Below are 22,511 nucleotides of genomic sequence, written 5' to 3' on the forward strand. Positions count from 1 at the left end.
GCTACCGATTGGTCCGGTGTTGAGAATTTTTGTCTTCTTGACATTGAGCCTCAGATGAGGATGCTTTTATATAAGTATTTTAAATAAAGATTATGGAGTCCATTTATAAAACACTCTCAAAATGAAAAATTATAAAACTAGAAAACAAAATAGTAGTTGCTAGAGACTGGAAAGGAGGCAATTTTTTAAAGTCTCGAATGCAGTAAAGGAACTATTCTGCATATTCATTTTTGTGGTGGATACATTAATTTATGTGATAAGATTACATAGAAAAAAATTTTAAAAAAGATTACATAGAAACACACACAAGTACACATTAAAAACTAGTGAAATCGAACATGATCTGTAAATGATACCAATATTAATTTTCTTGTTTTGGTATTATACTATAGTTATGTGTGATAGTATCCTTGAGAAAAGCTAGTTGAAATGTGATGTTTTTACAAGTTCTTGTGAGTCTACTAATTATTAATTCCAAATGTAATGGAAATAAAAATAATAATATTAATAATGTTTAAAATAAGTTTAAAGGATCATGGGGCACTGAAATATGTCCTTTTGCATTTTTATTGTGGGAAAATTAAACATTCTTAACACTTCAATGGATCACTCTTTTTCACTAATTTTTCACCTCTCTCAGTTAGGAAGTGTGATGATTAATGTTGTATGTCAACTTAGCCATTACTCTCAATATAATATAGTCTATGTCCTGCAAATTCTAACTTCTATGATGCTAATAAAGCAGAATTACAAGAGGATCTATAAAGACATGATTAGCTTTATCTGACTATGCCTATGCCTTCCCAGTGGTATGACCTGCTTGGTATTTTTATTTGAACTCTGGAAAAATCCTCTGGAGCTTTGTGTCGTATCTGCATTTGGCTGACTCCTGGTCTCCGGGCTTGAACCAGTGGTTGCCTTACTTGTCAGCTTCCAAAGCCAGCCGTCGGCAACTCTGCTTTTAAAAAATTATCATTGGCCATGTCCGTCTTTGAAGATGGTAGCCTCCAAAGCCAGCAGCTGGAAACCCTGCCTGCCTACTGATGAATTGGACTCTTCTCACCGAGAAGCTTCTCTGGTAAGATCTGGCAGAAAAGCCTTGCCTCTACAAGCATGATTTCTTTGAAATAAATGATGATTGATAGATAATGATTGTTATATTATGTGACATCGAGTTGACGACGATTTATAGTGACTTTATGAACAATAAATCTGAAGTTTGTCTTATCCTATGCCGTTCTCATGCTCTCTGGCATGCTAGAAACCACTGTTAACAGTCACTTTGTCAATCCAACATTTTTGAGCATCTACTTTTCTTTCTTTGACCCCTCCTCCATCTTTACAACATAATGTCTTTTTCCAAGGACTACCTCCTCTTGATAACATGTCCAAAGAATGTGAGACAGTTTCACCAGACTTATCTATAAAGAGCACTCTGATTGTACTTCCTCTGAGACAAACATGTTTGTTCTTTTTGCAGTCCCTGAGGTAGATATAGATGCATCTACGTGCATCTATTTATCATTATAAAGATACTTATGTACATATATATACACACACATTTTATTGATTTTGCTTCTGTAGAGAATTCAATCATGCTTAAGGCAAGAAGCCTCTGAATAATAAATGAGGAAAAAGACCAAAATCGTTGAGATAGAGTCCACATTGAAACAAAATCCTAACTCTAAATGTGGACACAAAGGCTATGAAGATACCTGCACATGGAAGAAGTGAGGCCAAATACTTTGTGGAGACACTGTATGAAGTTTAAAGAGTGGGGAGGTAACATTCTGCATCAGCTCCTCTTTCCTTTCCACTCCCTTTTTCCTCTTTTACATTTCATGTAAAAGTCTCTTTTACATTTCATGTAAAAGTCTATACTTTTGACCAAAGACATCCAATTTATCTGTGAAACAAATAATAATATTAAGTGACTATTCATCAAAACAAGTATTATTATTATTATTGTTGGGTGCCACCTAGTTGAGTACAACTCTATAAACAATAGATCTGATACCTATCCTATTCCATGCCATCCTCACAATCTCTGACACACTCAGGTCCATTGCTGCAGGTATGGCAATCCTCTTGGTTGAGGATCTTCCTCTCCTTTGTTGTCTCCCCACCTCTCCAAGCATGATATCCTTCTCCTTATACTAGCCTCTTCTATATACCCAATGTATATGAGATGAAACATCACCATTTTTGCTTCCCAAGGCCAATCTGGCTTCACTCTCTCCATGACATATCTGTTTTGTCTCTTGTCTTGGCAGTCCATGGGATATTTAGCACTCTCCTCCATTACCATGATTTTTCTTCTGTCATTCTTATTCATAAATCTATGAGGGACAGCGCAGGAGGGGAAGACCCTCTATGAGGTGGATTGATTCGGTGACTGGGGTAATTGGGATGGGTGTGTCAGAGGCAGTGCGGTTGGCGCAGGATAGAGCAGGGTTTACGGCTGTTGTGCATAGGGTCGCTATGAGTCAAAAACGACTCGACGGCACATAACAACAACAACAACATATCTAGGTGGGGCATTTTCAGCCCTACAAAGTCAGTGATACACTGACCTGTGTATTCTTTCTGTGACTATCTCAATTCTTTATTAGATCAGAACACGAATCACGTCTAAAAGTTAAATAGTAATCTGTCTTCTGCACCTCACCTTGATCCAATCAAGTTGATACACTAAGATCACAAAAATGTTACCTCCATCCAGAGCTACTCGGACTGCTCCTTGCCTACTAATATGAGAAGAAAATCGACCTTTCTAGGACATAGTAAAAGAAAGCATAAAGACATAGAATTAGGAAGAAATAACTATTATTCTTTACTGGTTTATTTCCCTGTAAATACATCAAGCTTGTTGTAACTTTAGTCTGAATATAACTCTATGAAATTTAATCTTTATAGTATTGTAATTATTCTTTAAAACAAAAACAGAAGAAAAAGAAGAAATCAAAATGGATGTCAGAAGAGACTCTAAAAATTGCAGTGGAGTGTCAAGAAGCAAAAAAAAAAAGAAGAAGAAGAAAAGAAAAGCATATTGAAGCAAAAGAGCTGAACAGAAGATTTCAAAGGGCAGCTCAAGAGGACAAAGCAAAATACTATAATGGTATACGTGCAGAGCTTGGATTTGAGAGTAAAAAGGAAAAACCTTGCTCTACATTTCTCAAGCTGAGAGAAATAAAAAAGAAATTTATGCCTCAAGTCACAATATTGAAAGATAATATGGGCTATATATTCAATGACCCAGAAACCATCAAAAGAAGATGGAGGGAATACACAGAATCACTGTTACCAGAAAAAACTGATTGACACTGAAATATTTTAAGAAGTACCATATGAACAGGAATCAGTGGTAATTAAGGATGAACCATTGAAGGCATTGGCAAAAAATAATGCCCCAGGAATCAATGGGATACCAACTGACTTTGGTTTCAATAAACAGATGCAGCCCTGCATGCCCTAACCAGTCTATGCCAGGAAATTCGGAGGACAACAGTCTGGCCAACAGATTGGAAGAGACCCATATTTAGTCCCATTCCCAAGAAAAGGTGATCCAGCTGAATGTGGAAACTATCAAACTGTTGTTTGTTGTTATGTGCCGTCGAGTCGCTTGCGACTCATAGCGACCCTATGTACAACAGCCCTAAACTCCACTCTCTCCTGTGCCAATCACACTGTCTCCGACACTCCCATCCCAATAATCCCAGTCACTTAATCATTCCACCTTATAGAGGGCCTTCCTCTCCTGCACTGTCCCTCCACCCTCCCAAGCATGATGTCCTTCTCCAAGGTCCTGTCTCTCCTCACAACATGTCCAAAGTATGTTAGACGGAGCCTCAGAAAACTTGCCTCCAAGGAGCCACCCGGTTCAACCCTTTCCAGGACAAATCTGTTTGTTTTCCTAGCAGTCCATGGTATTCCCAATACTCTTCTCCAGCACCACAGCTCAAATGCATTAATTCTCCTTCTACTATCAAATAGTATTATTAATATCACATGCAAGCAAAATACTGCTGGAGATCATTTAAAAACAACTAGAACAGAACATAGATAGGGAACTGCCAGAAGTCCAAGCAGGATTTAGAAGAGGCTGTGGTACAAGAGACATCATTGCTGATAGCAGATGGATCCTGGCTGAAAGTAGAGAACACCAGAAGAACGTCTATTTGTGGTTTATTGACTATGAAGTCATTTGACTGTGTGAATCATAACAAGCTGTGACTGACCTTGAGAAGAATGGGAGCTCCAGAGTACTTAATTGTGATTAAGCAAAACCTATACCTGGACTCAAGTGTTGAGAACTCTCCTTCACAGGATCGCTATGAGTCCCCTGCGACTCGACGGCACTTGACAACAACAACATACCTGGACCAGGACACTGTTGTTTGAACAGAGCAGGATAACACTGCATGGTTCAAAAATAAGAGGGGAGTGAATCAGGGTTGTATTCTCTCTCCATATACCCATTTAACCTATATGCTCTATGAAGAGGAGTGTGGCATCAGGAATGGAGGGAGACTCATCAATAACCTGTGTTAAGCATATGACGTAGCATGCTTGCTGAAAGTGAGGAAGGATCACTACGAGTCATACTCAGCTCCAGGACACCTAACAACAAACAACGACAAGAACAACAACTTTGTTAGTTTATTATTTCCTTCTTATTTTCCCTCTGGTCAATTTTGCCTGGAAAACACTCAGCTCAAAAGCATCAACTTAGAAATTTGGGTCTTTGAAACTATGACCCCAAACAACATTTATCTATCAAAATGAATTCATTTACACAACTTCAAAGATATGTAGCTTTTCCTAAAATGGATTTTAAAATAAGAGACTGTCCTATTAATGTTGTTGTGTACTGATGAGTCAGAACCAACCATAGCTGACCCTGCTTGTGGGTTTTCAGAGCCAATTAATTGCCCATCCTTTTCTCACGGAGCAGCTGGTGGGCTCAAACCATGTGCCTTCAGGATTACAGCACAGCTTCTTGTCTCTAGGCCACCAGAGCTCTATTAATAGTAGATAATAAAAATCTACACTAGATAGTCACAACCCTTAAATGGCTTACAATATTTAAGAACAGAAATATAGAACCCTGAAATGTAAGCGGAAAGTAGATACAAACTGATCACTGAGGGAATACAAAGGAATAATACATCATTTGTAGTTTACTGAATCATCGAAGATTTCATTGTATGTAGTATTATATGAGCTAACATTTGTTGCCAGTGACAAGGTACTACAGGAAGATGGGTTTTTCCCTATAAATGAAAGTAAAATTTGTGACACAAAGTGAGACTTCAGTAAATGTTACCTACCATCTTTATTGCCTTGTATCAGTGATTTTCAATAATGAAAGAGCTTTTATTTCTTGAATTAATTTAAAATTAATATATGTTTCAAACCCTGATATTCAGGAAACTGAGAAGTCAATGCATAGGGTAGTGTTTCAACAGAATCACAAAAGAAATTAAGGAAGCACTCAGGCAGAGAATCTAGGAAGATAATCTTCCCATAAAGAGGAAGCATTAAGTGCAAAGAAGCAGAAGTAGAAGCATTTTAAACCTGAAGAATGTCAAGCAGAAAAAGAGTATCCAGGGAAGAGGAAGCTAGCAAGCGGGAAGGGAAGACGTTCTAGCAATGTCTAAGGGCTATATCATAGATTCAGTTGTGCTCTTTTGCCAAATATGTGTTCACTTGATTGGACCATGATTCTCGGTATTTTGGATATAACGGACCCTTCCCAAATCATGATAATGTGGTGTGACCTTTTGTGATTTGATATACCAATCAGGTGTAATTAGGAGTGAGATGTTGTTACTTTTAGGTGTCACTGACTTGGTGAAATACTGCTCAATGCTGTATCAACCTCAAAATTGTTCCTGTGCTTACACCCATATTTGCACCCCCTGTGTCAATCCAGTTTCTTGAAGGTCTTCCTCTTTTGCACTGACCTGAGACTCTACCAAGCATGTCTTTCTCCATGAACTGCCCTGTCCTGATAACATACCCACAGTAAGTGATGAAAGAGTATTCTTAATGTACTCCTTCCAAGCCAGATTTGTTTGTTCTTTTGGCAGCCAATGGTATATTCAATATTTTTTTTACAACATCAGAATTTATAGACATCATTTCTTCTTTAGTCTTTCTTATATATTGTCCAAGGTGGGATGCAATACCCTAACTCTGCCACTGTCCTGATCTAAAGTAAGGATAGTTTATTCCTAGAGTACTGTCAGAAACACCTTTATCTTACAAGATACAAAAGGAGAAGGAGGGATCTTACCACCCTCAAGAAAGAAAAGTCAGAACAAAACACACCCTTTGAACCTAGGTCTCTGTCTTGGGAACTTCTTCAACACAGGAGAAGATCAAAACACAAAAAGATCTCCAAGGAGTGCTGAACCCAGGACCCAGAGATCTTGGAAGAAGATAATGACAGATTCACCAGAAAGAGGATGCCACCCCTTCTTGATCTAACACCCTGAATTTAGACTTCTAGCCTCCTAAACTATGTCAGAATACATTTCTGTTTGTTAACACCATCTGCTTGTGATATTTCTGTCATAGCAGCACTGGATAACTGAAACAGGGTAGATCATGTAGTATCTTTTATGTAATAGTGAAGACTTGAACTTGAGTGGAATAGAAGATGATGAGTAGAGTTTCTTCACAATTCACCTTGCATTTTTAAACTCATTCTGGCCACTGTATTGACAATAGAAAGGAAGAGGATTATGGCTGGAATCAGTTTAAATAGATGAATATCACTACAATACAAGAGGGACAATGTTGATGTCGGCAATGGAAGTAGGTGAAAAGTGGTGAAGTGCTTACTTTCTAGATATATGCTGTATTATAGACAAGATTTGCCAATAGCTTAGAAATGGAATATTTATGTTTAATTGTTTGCACCACCTGCCATATGTGATTCAGTAAACCTATTTTATATATTTTCTATATTTTATATATTAAGAAACAGAGTCTGAGAAGTCACTCATTGAGTAATTAACATTGAGGAATTAGCCAGGGATAAAATCTAGGTCTAAAAGGTCCAGAACCACATAGTTTTTTCAGTTTTGAAACCTGTGCATTAAAAGTTCTTGAAAGGGCTCTCAAAAGATAAACTGGTCTATGTGATTGCCTAAGGTTATTAAAAAAAAAGCACTTTGAACAAAACCACAACTCCCACACAGTGAGGTCAAGGACGTAACTGCAAACACAGAAACAATATTTTGGGCACTAATTGTGTTAAAGGCCAACTAAATGGTTCTTAAGGGGTCCTCTAATCAGTAAAACTTTGGCTGCTGTCCCAGCTCTTAAACACCAGGCCAGATGCTTCGAGGCAATTCTTTTCTTCACAGACTGCTTTCTCTCCTCTGAAATGATAATAATTTCAGATAATAATTCTATCATCTACCAGCCTGACCACCTCACAAAGATCCAATTAAAAGGGAAAAATAAACAAGCATCAAATTTGTAGGGTAAGGGGGAAAGCCAGTACGAAAAAGTGTTCTTATCATTTTTTAAACGAAAACATGAATAGGTCTAAGTCTTATTTTTCCCGGTTCACATGAAAAATGCTACCTGTATTTAGAGAGCCATTTGAAATCTTGTGCAATTAAGAACCCAGTCAATACTATTTTACATATTGATTTGAGCCTATACAGTCAGCTCAACAAAATAGATTTATCTTAGAGCATAAATTAATTTTAGAGTTTCTTTTCCTTTGAAATTATCTCAGCAATTCTCAGTGTAGTTTATGTGACTTCAGAAGTTACCTATTTCTGTTTATTCTATTTAAGCCACTTTACATTTACGTCTGAGCCACACTGATTTTTAAAAACCTAAATAGTACTAGATCAAGGGCAGCTCTGAAATTTCTAGGCAGAAAGCACTTGCTCATCCAGCATCAAGTGGAGAGGAGAGATCTGAATCTCCATTTTTCATAGCTGTGTATCTAAGTCTTCATCACTCATCTATCAGTTTGAAGTACTGTGGGGGCTCATGTGTTGCTCTGCTGCTGAAAACTATGTCATCATTATTTCAAATACCACCAGGGTCACCCATAGTGGACAGGATTCAGTGGAGCTTCCAGATAAGAGAGATTAATAAACAGGACTGGCATCCACTTCTGAAATAACAGGCCTTAGAAAACTCAATGGTCAACAGAAGAACACTGTTGGATACAGAGTTAGAAGATAGATGAGTCTTTCAGGTTGGAAGGCACTCAGAATGTGGGTGGGAAAGGATTCCCTCCTTGGAATGTGTTGTAATAATGTGTATAGAGCTTCTAAAGCTTTTAACCAATGAAGGACCTTCATTTGCTGATAAGACAAGTTTCAAAATGAGGAAAACAGCTACAAACATCCAAAAAATAAGTAGATTATTAAATGAAAGAAGCGGGAATTAAAAAAACTGGAAGTTGTCAAAAATGAAATAGACTGTATAAAGATCGATATCCAAGGTATTACTGAGTTGAGATGGACTTGTACTGGCCATTTTAAAATCAGATAATGACGTGATCCTACTACTCAAGAAATGAAAAATTTTAACAGGCATCATGTGACACACATTGTCAAAAAGAATATCTCAGGGGAGCTCTGGTGGCCTAGTGGCAAGAAGCTGCACTGTAATCCCAGAGGCGCACGGTTCAAATCCACCAGATGCTCTGCCAGGAAAAGGAGGGACAATCTCCTCCTGTACCAGTCAGATCCGATTTGACGGTACACACAAACACACACAAAATAATAAAATAATAATTAAAAAATTAAAAAATAATATCTCAGGATCTATCTTGAAGTACAATTTTGTGAGTGATAGAACACTATATGCATACAAAGAAGACCTTTTCATACGACTTGTTAAGTGTTGTTAAGTTGTTGAGCCATAGACAACTCATAGCGACCCTATGAAGGAAAGACCTGAACACTTGCATAACTTTCGTCCTTTCTCCATGTTCATAGAGTTTCTGGAAGCAAGCCATTTCAGAAGTGAGTGCCACCTCTGCTTTCAAGCTTGTTTTAATCAGGAAGCTCCACCAAACACTGACCACGATGGGTAACCATTATCACATTTGGTACATCAGTATCACCGTGTTTAGCATCACAGCAACTGTAAGTGGCCTCTGTACAGCAATGCACAGACCAATGATATACCACTTAGAGGAATGTTTGACAAAATAAATTTAAACCAGGCCCAATGGGTCTGGGTTTTTAAATAAGAGGTTTTTTGGGTTTTTTTTAAATTAACTTAGTTTGTTTAGTTTTCATTTCAATGAACATCTACAGAGATTTTGGGATTCCATTCATTCATTGTTGCACCCTTCTCCCCGCACAAACCCCTCCCCCCCATTTGCTCCTCTCCTTGAAAAGCAAAAGAAAAACTCCCTCATTGGTACACAAACCCCCGCACCTCCCCAAACCCCACCCCCAAATATAATCCACTCTGCAACCCTCATTGCATACTCCTACGATAAAAATAATGCCCTAAAATATAGTACTTTTAGACTATTCTCTCCCCCATAGACTTCAATGCCGTAAACATATTTCATCCAGTTTTTTAAATAAGAGTTAAACAGGGGTTTTAAATAGGATGCCTTATCACATCGCCTCACTCCCCTTAGTAAATCAACATTCTGCCCTACTGCTCACCAATCTCAGCCAACAGCTTCTGTAGAACCAGCTCCTGTAGATGACTTTCAAACTGATTTCCAACTGTTCATATGTTGTTAGGTGCTGTTGAGTTGTAGACAACTCATAGCAACACTATGAATGAAAGACCTGAACACTGTTCATAGAGTTTCCAGAGGTAAGCCATTTTGGAAATGGATGCCACTCCTGCTTCCAAGCTTGTCTTAATCAAGAAGCTCCACCAAACACTGCCTACCATGGGTAACCGTTATCACATTTGACACATCAGTGTCACAGTGTTTAGCATCACAAGTTACCTCTGTACAGCAATGCACAGACCAGTGCTATACCACCAAGAAGAATGTTTGACCAAAAATCCCAATTTGAACCAAGCCTGAGGGCCGCAGATTAAAATTACCCACCTTGGGCTTGGCAGCAATTTTCTGTCCACCAGGCCAACATAGCTCTCTCTATGTTGTCATTGTCACTGTTGTTTGTTAGGTGCCGTCGAGTCAGAGGCAACTCATAGTGACCCTATGAACAAAAGACCTGAGCACTGTTCAGAGTTTCCAGAGGCAAGCCATTTCGGAAGTGGATGCCACTCCTGCTTCCAAGCTTATTTTAATCAGGAAGATCCACCAAACGCTATCTGCCATGGGTAACCATTATCGCATTTGACACATCAGTGTCACAGTGTTTAGCATCACAGCAACCACGAGCTACCTCTGTACAGCAATCCACAGACCAGTCCTATACCACCTAGAAGAATGTTTGGAAAAAACCAAAAAGTTTGAACCAGGCTGAGTACTAGAGATTAAAATCTCCCACCTTGAACTTGGCAAAATATCTTTCTGTCCACTAGGCCAACGTAGATCTCTCTATGTTGTTGTTGTTATTGTTGTTAGGTGCTGTTGAGTCATAGATGACTCACAGGAACCCTACGAATTAAAGACCTGAGCAGTGTTCAGCTTCCAGAGGCAAGCCATTCATATGACTATTATTAAAATACAATCACCCATCATAAAATCCAGAGATGAAGAAATTGCGTATTTATACCAACTTTTTCTGTCGGAAATTGGTTAAATATACAATAATACAATATATTAATACAAATTTGTGACTCCAACAAAAGTTGAAAATAAAGAAGGAGTGGTAGCTGGAAAATAAGGAGTTGGTAACAAAGTAAAGCTGGATAAATGATAGAATTTTATACACTGAATTATTTTTTTCACTGAAGATTTTTTAAAGAAAGAACATAAATGTCTACATAAAATTCACCTGATAAATCACACAGGAATCATACTGACTCTATCTGTGGAAATAAATGTTGGAAAAACTCAATTTCAGCAGTCAAAACCAGGCCAGAGGCTGACTGTGGAACAAATCAACTACTCATACATTAAAAATTAAAGTTAAGGAAAATAAAAATGAACTCAGCAGAAGCAATGTATGATCTTGAGTTTATTCCAACTGAGTTTAAAAACTATCTTAAGTATGGTTTTGAAGCATTAGACACTACAGACCAAAGACCAAATGAGCTGTGGAATGACCTAAAAAATATCATCCGTGAAGAACACAAAATGGCATCACAAAGAGAAAGAAGAAAGAAAAACACCAAAATGGATGTTATAAGAAACAAATGAAAAGTAGTCAAATAAACTCTTTTAGTAAACCTGTATAAGATAAAATTTTTAAAAAGAAATTTTAGAAGGAGAAGAATTCTAAGGTAAGAACAGAAGATTTCAAAAGACAGTTTGGAGGAAGGAAGACAGTTTGAAAAGACAAAACAAATTATTATAATAAAATGTGCAGAAACTCTGTATGACCCAGCTACTCCACTAGGTAGGAATATACTGCAAGCAAGGTAGAACTGAGGCATAAACAGTGATTTGTACATCAAAGTTCATAGCAGTGTTACTTACCATTGCAAGAACATGGACACAGCTCAGATGTCCAACAACAATTGAATGGATTGAGAAACTGTGGTACATTTATGCAATGAAATACTATTCAACATTCAGGAGCAATGAGTTTGAAAAATACGACATATCTTAGGAGAGACTGAAGACCATTATGTTGACTGAACTAACTCAGTTTCATAAGGACAAATACTGCATAAGACTATTACTGTAAAAACAGAAGGATAACTAGTAAAACATGTATGGGAACCCAAGGGGGTAGGGGTGCAAACAGAGAGGTGAGTATGGGTAGGGGTGAAACCACACGGCTGCACAGTTTGGTGAATAGAAGGAGCAGGAGAAGGAAAGGGGAAGTGTCTGGGTCAAAATACAGAGTAATAATGGGCAATGTCCAATGGTCATCATTTTAGAAAACATAATTCATGAAAATAATTATGTGAAACACCATATGACAGCAGAATAGTGTGAAACAATGAAGTCCAACATTATAAGCAAATCAGTATTGTTGTTGTTGTTGTTATGTGCCGTCGAGTCGCTTGCGACTCATAGTGACCCTATGTACAACAGCCCTAAACTCCGCTCTGTCCTGGACCAATCGCACCGTCTCTGACACTCCCATCCCAATAATCCCAGTCACTGAGTCAATCCACCTCATAGAGAGCCTTCTTCTCCTATGCTGTCCCTCCACCCTCCCAAGCATGATGTCCTTCTCCAAGGTCCTGTCTCTCCTCACAACATGTCCAAAGTATGTTAGACGGAGCCTCAGAGTCCTTGCCTCCAAGGAGCCACTCGGTTTAACCCTTTCCAGGACAAATCTGTTTGTTTTCCTAGCAGTCCATGGTATTCTCAATACTCTTCTCCAGCACCACAGCTCAAAGGCATCAATTCTCCTTCTATCCTCCTTGGTCATTGTCCAACTCTCTGATGCATAACAAGTTTTTGTGAAGACCATGGCCTGTATCAGACGCACCTTAGTCTCCAGAGAGACACCACTGCTCTTCAGTACTTTGGAGAGGTCCCTAACAGCAGACTTTCCCATGGCAATGTGCCTTTCAATTTCCTGGCTTCTGGTGCCAAGACTGTTGACTATGGAGCCAAGCAAACTAAAGCTGTGTACAATCTCAATCTCTTCACCATCCATCCTGATGCTGCCAATTGGTCCAGTGGTGAGAATCTTTGTCTTCTTGACATTGAGCCTCAATCCATATTATAGGCTGCAGTCCTTGACACTCTGCAGCAGGCGCTTCAGGTCCTCTTCAGTTTCAGCAAGCAGGGTTGTATCATCCGCATAATGCAGGTTGTTGATAAATCATCCACCAGTATAATAAATTAAAAAATGAGCTGGAGTTATAAAACCAAAAGAGAAGAATATACTTAGAATTTCTCAAGATGACAAAAACTGAAGAACAAATTCAAGCCTTATGTTGTGATACTGAAGGATTCTATGGGCAAAATCATGAATATTACCGGAAGCCACAAAAGAAGATGGAAGGAATACACAGTCACTAGACTTGACTGACTCAGGCGTATTTCATGAAGTGCATATGATCAAGAACTAATGGTGATGCAGGAAAAAGTTCAAGCTGCACTCAAGGCATTGGCAAAAAAAGAAGTCCCCAGGAATGGATAGGCTACCAATTGACTTGTTTCAATTAACTGATGCAGCTCTGGACGTGCTTACTAGTCTATAGCATGACATTTAGGAGATTTACCTGGCCAGCTTAATGGAAGAGTTCCATATATGTCCCAATTCATAAGAAAGGTGATCCAAGAGATTGTGAAAATTATCGAATAATATCATAAATATTATATACAAGTGAAATATTGCTGAACATTATTAATGTTCAACAGCTGGAAAACTACATTGATAGGGAATTGCCAGAAACTCAAGCTGGATTCACAAGATGTCTTGGAGCCGTGGATATCATTGCTGGTGCCAGGTGTCAAACAGAATATCAGAAAGACATTTACTTAGTTTTATTGATTATATAAAGAAATTTGACTGTGATCACAATCAATTTTCATTAACATTGAGAAGAATCTGAGTCTCAGAACACTTACTTGAGCTTATGCTAAACCTTTACATAAATCAAGATGCTATTGTCCAACTAGAACAAGGGAACACTGTATGGCTTACAATCAGGAAACTACATGGTGTGCAGTCAGAATTGATCCTTTCTCTATACCTACTCAATCTATATGCTGAGCAAATAATTTGAGAAGCTGGATTGTATGAAGAAGAGCATGGCATTAGAATTGGAGGAAGACTCATCAATAATATGTGTTATGCAGGTGGCAAAACCTTGCGGAAAAAAAAAACTGAAAAAGACTAACATTTGCTGCAGAAGATCAAAGGTCTCCAATGTTGATTACACCTCGGCATTAAGAAACAAACATCTTCAACCACTAGTTTAATGGTAACTTCACAATAAACAGAGAAAAGACTGAAATTATCAACAGCTTAACTTTACTTAGATTCACAATTAACACTCAATGTTACAGAAGTCAACAAATCAAAAGCCCTGTTAAATATCTCTCTAAAGTGTTAAAGAGTAAGGATGTCAGTTTAATGACTGACATCTAATGTGTGTGCCTGACCCAAGCCATGGCATTTTTCATTCTTTCCAATGCGTCTGAAAGTTAAACAATGAGTAAGAATGGCCTCAGAGAGAAAAAGCAATTCCTTTTAATTGTGATGTTGGCAAAACCATTGAATTTCACATGACCTAAAAAAAAAATCTGTCTTAAAGGAAGTGCAACCAGAGTGCTCCTTAGAGACAAGGATGCTGAAACTTCATCTCACCTTTGACATATTTTCAGCAGGAACCTGTCCTTGGAGAGAGACATGATGCTGGTAACGGTAGAAGGCCAGTCACGAAAGTGAGGAAGACTTTCCATAAGCTGATTGACACAGTGACTAACACATTGGCCTGGAGCATGACAGATCATGAGGATGGCACTGACTTAGGACAAGGCTCAGATCTGTTCTTCATAGCAATGCTATGAGTTGTACTTGCCTTGATGACACCCAACAAAAACAATAACAACATATGTAAGTCTACATTAACTAACAAACAAAAACCCAGTTGCCCCTGTCAAAAAAGAGAGGAAGGCATTACTAAAACTTTGGAGGAAGCTAGAGCCTCCAGTTCTCCTCTACCATCCCCACATTCCCAGCCCCACCTCTACCCTTCCCACCATGCTGACTTACATGCTTGATGAACCTAGAAGATCTGAGTATTGATTTTGATCTTGCACCCAAGGGTCCTTGCAACCAAGGGCACACTATAGCCTCAGTTTTTCATTCATAAAATGAGAAAATAGAACTTGTTTCTATTTAAGGTCCTTTTCCATTTAAAAATTGAGCTTCTGAAACAATTCTCCAGTATAGGATATAATTGATCAATTTGTTCTAAATTCCACTTCAATAGTACAGCACAAAGGCAGGTGGTACAGGATAGTGTGTAAATGTTGTTGTTAGGAACCCGTTGAGTTGAGTATGACCCATAGCGACCCTATGAACAACAGATCTGAACCTTTTCCTATCCTGTGCCATCCTCACACTTCCTGACACACTAGAGTCCATGGCATCAGTCACCATTGTCCGTCCATCTGATTGAGAATCGTATTCTCTTTTAATGACCTTCTGCCTTTCTGAGCATCTTGTCCCACTCCAAAGAATAGCCCCTCCTAGCAACATGCCTGAGGAATATGAGGTGAAGCTTTATCACCTTTGCCTCCAAAGAGCACTCTCGCTACACTTTCTTCAGGACATACTTGTTTATACTTTTGGCCTTCCATGGGATGTTCAGTACGCTTCTCCAACACCACAGGTTAAAGCCATGTATTCTCCTTTCATCATTTTGTTTGTTGTTGTTATTTTTTTAAATTGATATTTTAAGGAAAGTTTACAGAAAACTTGGATTTCTATTCATTCATTGTTGCACATTTTCCTCCCTTGCCACCCACCACCCTGGTTCACCTCTCTCTTTAAAAAAATTCTTTCATTATTGCACAATTTACTTCCTCCCCTCACCCCCCAGTCCTCTTTGCTATGTACCTCCTTTTCTGGACTGTTGTCATGTAAATAATACCTAATCATATATTTCTTTCAGACAGCTCTTTCCCTCATCTATTTGTATGTAGTGTTTATTATTTCTTAGTTTCCTTCCAACTCCCATGTCAGTCCTGTTTTATAACAATGGCATTATGCATTATTTGTCCTTTTGTGACTGAGATATTTCACTCAGCATAATGTCCTCCAGGGTTCCTCATTTTGTATATATTTTATTAATTCTTCGTTTTTCTGTGTCTTCTGTCATTTTTATTTATTTTCCAGCTCTCAGATTATAACAAGTGATCAGAAAGACTGTGGCCTGATACATACTGTGTAGCAGAATATGTGGTTAATTCCGCCATTATATCCCTGACCTTAGAATCTCGATGTCTATAACTGCATTTCATTGTCTAAAAGCTGTTTGCCAACACCCTTGTTCTTCAGTGCCTAGAACAGCCCTCATCAAGGAATGATGGAAGTTGATGTAATGGCATCTCTACCTCCCTCATGGCACCCAAGACAGAATTAAGTGGAATAAGAAAACGTTCTCATTTTTCCAAGAACTTGTATCTTCTGTGCGAGTTGATTTACTCTCACACCTTCATCAACTTCCTTTCATGTCTTTCACTCCCCTCCCTCTCTTAGGGATGGCTTGGTGCCTCACAAATGAACCGCCTTTGAATCCTTGTCTCAAGATTTGCTTTTGAGAAACTCAATCTAAGACACATTATATGAACATTTCTATCCCTTCTTAATGAGTAATATTTTTCTGCAAGTTCTATTTGGATCACATAAAAGACAAAGAACTTCCTGGGTAGTGAAAATGTTTGCTTTTGGCTGCTAACCAAAATTCTAATCCACTCAGAGGCACTTGGGAAGAAATGCCTGTCTTTCTGCTTCTGGAAAGATCAGCCATTGAAAACTCTATGTAGCACTGTTCTACTTTGACATATCTGAAGTCCCTATAAATCAGAATCCGCTTTCCAGAAACTAGTTGCATGAAGAAATTTTCTCCTAGAACCTAAAAATCTACTCCCTAATAGTGAAATATTTGAGAACAAAGAGGATTTACGTGCTTGCTATAAGAGTAAGCAATAGCATGGACTTCTTATAATCATCCCTTAAAAGAAAATTAGTCTCAACTGATCATGTTCCTTTCCTGTCTTAGTCAGTAGTTGGATCAGTATCAGTGTACACTTCTGGAAACAGTAAGAGTATATTAATTGAGACTGGTTAAAACTTTGAATAAAACATAAACCTAAAATTATAAAATTATGTTTAAGAAATCTGTACATCATCATTCACGTCCAGTTTTGCTATTTTTCTACTTGTAGCTCCACTATGCATAGTTGTTGTTGTTGTTTTGTGCTGTTGAGTCACCTGCAACTCATAGCAACCCTATATACAACAGCTCTGAAGGCTGCCCTGTCCTGAACCAGTCTCACTGACTCTGACACACTGGCCCCCATTGCCCCAGTTACTGTATCAATCCATCTCATCTAGGGTCTTCCTCTTCTTTGCTTTCCCTCCATCCTTCCAAGCATGATATCCCTCTCCAAAGACCAGTCCCTCCTGGCCATGAGGCCAAAGTATGTAAGACAGAGCTTCAAAATTCTACCCTCTTATGAGAAACTTGGTTTCACCCTCTCCAAGACATAGCTATTTGTTTTCTTGGCAGTCCATGGTATGTTCAAGACTCTTCTCCAGCACCACAACTCAAAGGCATTTATTCTTCTTCTGTCATCTTTAGTCATTTTCCAGCTCTCTGAAACATAACAAGTAATTGCAAAGACCGTGTCCTGGATCAGTCTCTAGACTTACACCATTGCTTCTCAGTATTCTGGAATGTTTCCTAACAGATTTTCCAAGTGCAATTCGTCTGGATTTCCTGACTGCTGGTGCCAACAGTGTTGATTGTGGAGCTGAGCAAGCTGAAATTGTTAACGACCTCAATCTCATCTCTATCTATGATGAACTTGCCAATTTGCCCAGTGGTGAGTATCTTTGTCTTATTGAGGTTGAGCTGCAATCCATATTGAAGACTACAGTCCCTGACCTTCTGCAGCAAGCAAGGCTGTGTCATATGCCTAAAGTATACTGTTAAATAGTCTTCCCGCAGTCCTCATGCCACATTCCTCCTCATAATGCCCCACCTCCTGAATGATCTGTTCTGCATATAGATTGAAAAGGTATGGAGACAGGACAGAGTCCTGACACACTCCTTTCCTTATTTCGAACCATGGAGTGTTTCCTTGCTTTGTTTGCCTCATGCTCCAAGATCAGGAGGGAAGCTCCAGTCATCATGCTAAACTTACAGGCAGTCAAATTATAGTATAAGAAAAGTGAACAAAACTATGTCTCCTTTATTTCAATGTTGTCATCCCATGGTTAGAATCCAGGCACATGGCCATGCCTAATGGCAAGGGGATGAAGAAATAAAATCTTTATCCTGGCTAAAAATCTTGTCTTTGTTATTGGGAAAAAATAGAAAAGATTAATAATGGAAGACAATGTTATTTGAGGGACTCATGTACTCATAAAAGGAGCACTGGCAATGCAGTAGTTAAGTGCTTGGAAGTTTGAGCCTGCTAGTCCAGCTGTGCAATCTGATTCCATAAAATTAAATAGCCCTGGAAATCCTGTAAAGTCATTCCACAGGGTGGCTATGAGTCAGAATTGACTGAAAGGCACAAGAGATTGTGTTCGTCCACAAAGCAATTGCATAAAACAAATTAGTTCTTGCTTTCATTACTATGTTTTGATGCTTGATATGATGCCGGGAACTGTTGCAGCCATCTTGTTTGAGATGAGAATCAAAGAGAATACCCAGAATGGCAAAGAAATAGGGAAACATCCTTAGTTCTTGATTTACATCACTGAGTTACAGAATCAATCAATCCAGAGAACTTTCTTTATTCTGGTCCACCTATTATATAGGGAGCTCTGGTAGCCTATTGGTAAGAAGCTACACTGAAATCCCAAAGATGCATGGTTTGAATCCATCAGCAACTCTGCAGAAGAATGGGCAACATCCTCCTTTGTGATTAACTGCCTCTGAACACCTGTTGGAGAGTCAGGTATGAGTTGGGTCTAACTCAATGGCACTCATGGCACTCAGCAACTGTTATATGAGGAAAAACTCATTGATTAATTAATAAAATTTATCTAGGTTTTAAGTTTCAGTTGAGTTTTATATTTTTATTGCTGCAAAAACAATTGAATAAAATCTTAACTACTTAAAACTATTTATCGTTGTTGTTATGTGCTGTCGAGTTGCCTGCAACCCATAATGACCTTTACAAGAAGATTTGAAACCTGTCCTGTCCTGTGCCAGTCCCGTTAATTTCAACACACCAACCCCCATTGCCCCAGTTATTGTATCAATCCATCTCATCCAAGGTCTTCCTCTCCTGAACTGTCCCTCCACCCTTCCAAGCATGATGTCCTTCTCCAAAGACCAGTCTCTCCTGGCCACGTGCCCAAAGTATGTGAGACAGAGCTTCAAAAGCCAAGCCTCCTAGGAGAAACTTGGTTTCACTTTCTGCAAGATAGACCTATTTATTTTCTTAGCAATCCATGGTACGTTCAAGACTCTTCTCCAGCACCACAACTCAAAGGCATCAAGTCTTCTTCTGCCATCCTTAGCCATTGTTCAGCTCTCTGATGCACAGCAAGTAATTGAGAAGACATGGCCTGGACCAGGAGCACATTAATCTCTAGACTGACATTGTTGTTCTTCAACACGCTGGAGAGGTCCCTGACAGCAGATTTTCCCAATGCAATTCATCCTTTGATTTCCTGGATGCTACTGTGCTGAAGAGTCTCTTTGGAGACTAAGGTGTGTCTGATACAGGCCATGGTCTTCACAATCACTTGTTATGCATCAGAGAGTTGGACAATGACCAAGGAGGATAGAAGGAGAATTGATGCCTTTGAGCTGTGGTGCTGGAGAAGAGTATTGAATGTACCATGGACTGCTAGGAAAACAAACAGATTTGTCCTGGAAAGGGTTAAACCGGATGGCTCCTTGGAAACAAGGATTCTGAGGCTCCGTCTAACATACTTTGGACATGTTGTGAGGCGAGACCGGTCCTTAGAGAGGGACATCATGCTTGGGAGGGTGGAGGGACAGCGCAGGAGAGGAAGGCCCTCTATGAGGTGGATTGATTCAGTGACTGGGATAATTGGGATGGGAGTGTCAAAGACAGTGCGATTGGCACAGGACAGAGCGGAGTTTAGGGCTGTTGTACATAGGGTCGCTATGAGTCGCAGGCAAATCGACGGCACATAACAACAACAACAACAACAGTGTTAAAGAGTATTGATTGTGGAGCTGAATAAGCTGTAATTGTTAACAACCTCCATCCATATCCATATATCATGATGCTGCTAATTGGCTCAGTGCTAAGAATCTTTGTCTTCTTGATGTTGAGCTTCAATTCATATTGAGGACTATAGTTATTGACCTTCTGCAGCAAGCACTTCAGGTCTTAATCAAGAAGAAGCAAGCAAGATCGTGTCATCTGCATAACGTAGGTTATTAATGAGTCTTCCTCCAATCCTGATGCCACATTCCTCCTCATAAAGTCCTGTTTCCTGAATTATCTGTTCTGCATACAGATTGAAAAAGTATGGAGGCTATAAACGTTCATTATTTCACTGTTTACCTGGGTTAGAAGTCAGACTAGTATGGCTTTTCTGCTTTAGGTCTCAAAAGGTGAGAGTATAGGCATAGCTATCTACACTCCTTTCTCAGGGGCCAAGAGGAATCTTCTAATGTCATGCAAGTGGTTTACTGAATTAAATTCCATGTGACTGTAGCACTTAGGTCCTAGTTTCCTTCCTGTCTTTCAATGAGGAACAATACTAAGCTTCTAAAAAGTATCTTCATTTCTTGTCTAGAAGCCACTTTTCCTATTTTCAAAGTCAACCATAGAAGGTTCAGTTCTCATGCTTCTACACTCTCAAATGTCTTTTGTCTTCTCTACTTTTCAAGGTAGATATGATTACAGTAGGTCCAACTGGATAATGTCTCTATTTCAAGTTCATTGCCATTATTATGTGCTGTGGAGTCGGAACAGACTCACAAATGACCCATCAATGAGTTTTAAAAGGCTGTACATTACACAGAAGGAAATGGAGCAGCTAGTGGATTTGAATAACCTGTCTTTAAGTTGGCAGTATAAGTCCTTACCAACCTTTTCCCATAGATCTCAATTACATCTGAAAAGTCCCTTTACTCAATTCATTTCCTTTAAGTGGGAACAGACTCACAGATGACTTACAGTGAGTTTCAGAGGCTCTATAAACCAATCACACAGGAACATATTACTGATATTTCTCCTGCAAAAAGAATCTATAAATCTTAATTATAACTGAAAAGCTATACTTCTACTAGCGTTTGATTTAATAGACACGAGATAGAAATCCTGTATCAGTGTTTTCAGAATTCTGCTTACTTCTATTTCTTATGGAAAGAACACTGAAAATATTGCCATCCTCATAGACCAGAAGGATATTAAAAACCTCCCTCGGTTGTCTCATTCGTAGTGGACCACTGAACCTAAGTTGTTGTTGCTATTATTTTGAGTTGTCATACAATCATCTATGTCTCAGAGTGACTCTGTGAACCACGGATCTGAGCCATGCTCTAGCCTGTGCCATCCTCATCATCTCTAATATACGTGAACCCATTTTTATACTCACTGTATTAATCTATCTTGTTGAAGGTCTTCCTCTCTTTCAGTTTTTCCAAACATGCTATCTTTTTTGCAAGAAAAATCCCTCCTGACAACATACCCAAAGTATGGGAGATGAAGTTTCCCCATTCTTGACTGTAAGGAGCGTTCTGGCTGAACTTTCTCCATGATATATTTTTTTGTTCTTTTGGAAGTCTATATGATGTTATGTACTCTTTTCCTACATTACAGCTCAAAGGCACCCATTCTCCTGTCATCCTTATTCAATTTTCAGCTTATCCAACTTTTTTTAACGTTGCATAACAAGTAATTGAAAAGACTATTGCCTGAATCAATTGGGTATTAGTCTTTAAGTTGCCACCATAGCTTCTTAACACCTTGAAGAAGTCCCTGAGAGCTGATTTTTTCAATACAAGTTTGGGTTGGTTTTTGTTTGTTTGTTTGTTTGTTTTTATTTCTTGACTATTGGTTCCAAATGTATTGATTGAATCCAAGCAAGACGAAATTGTTGACAACCTCAATCTTTTATCCATCTGTCATGATGTTGTTTATTAGTCCAATTATGAGACTTTTTAGTTCTTGATGTTAAAATTTCATTCATATTAAAGGCTATATTCTTTGATATTATGCAACAAGTGTTTCAACTCTTCTTGACTTTTAGCAAGAAAGGTTGTGTTATCAGCATAACACAGGTTGTTGATTTGTTCTCCTCAGATCCTGATGCCAAATTATTATTCTTCATAAAGCACAGTTTCTTGAATGATTTGCTCAGCATACAGATTGAATAAGTATGGAGAACGGATACAATCCTGACACATATATTTCTTGATTTTAAGCCATGTGATGTTTCCTTCCTCTGCTCTGATATTAGTGCTATTGTTCAATAATTTCCACATGCTGTTGGTTCACTGTTTTGGTGAATAGGAACAAATTTGGATCTCTTCCAGTCAGTTGGCCAGAAGGTATCATCAATGAAAAGAGCAAAATGTTGTTATAAAGACAGAAGAGGGGAAAAGACCAAAATAGATGTCAGAAGAGACTGAAAATTGAACCAGAGCATTGAAAAGTCAAAACAGAGACAAAATGCTGAAGTAAAAAAGCTAGCAGAAGATTTCAAAGGGAAACTTGAGAAGATAAATGAAAGTATTGTAAAGGAATATATAAGGAACAGGAGATGGGGGACAAAAAGGGA

At 38.6% G+C, this 22,511-nt stretch overlaps 1 pseudogene; it reads left to right on the top strand.

The window, feature by feature from the left end:
* LOC102865241 overlaps positions 1 to 22,511 on the top strand; it is a 136,548-nt pseudogene that overhangs the window by 7,323 nt on the left and 106,714 nt on the right.

The sequence above is a fragment of the Elephantulus edwardii genome, unplaced genomic scaffold (assembly GCF_000299155.1).
Source record: "Elephantulus edwardii isolate Elephantulus edwardi_28Jun2011 unplaced genomic scaffold, EleEdw1.0 scaffold00043, whole genome shotgun sequence".
Lineage (NCBI taxonomy): Eukaryota > Metazoa > Chordata > Mammalia > Macroscelidea > Macroscelididae > Elephantulus > Elephantulus edwardii.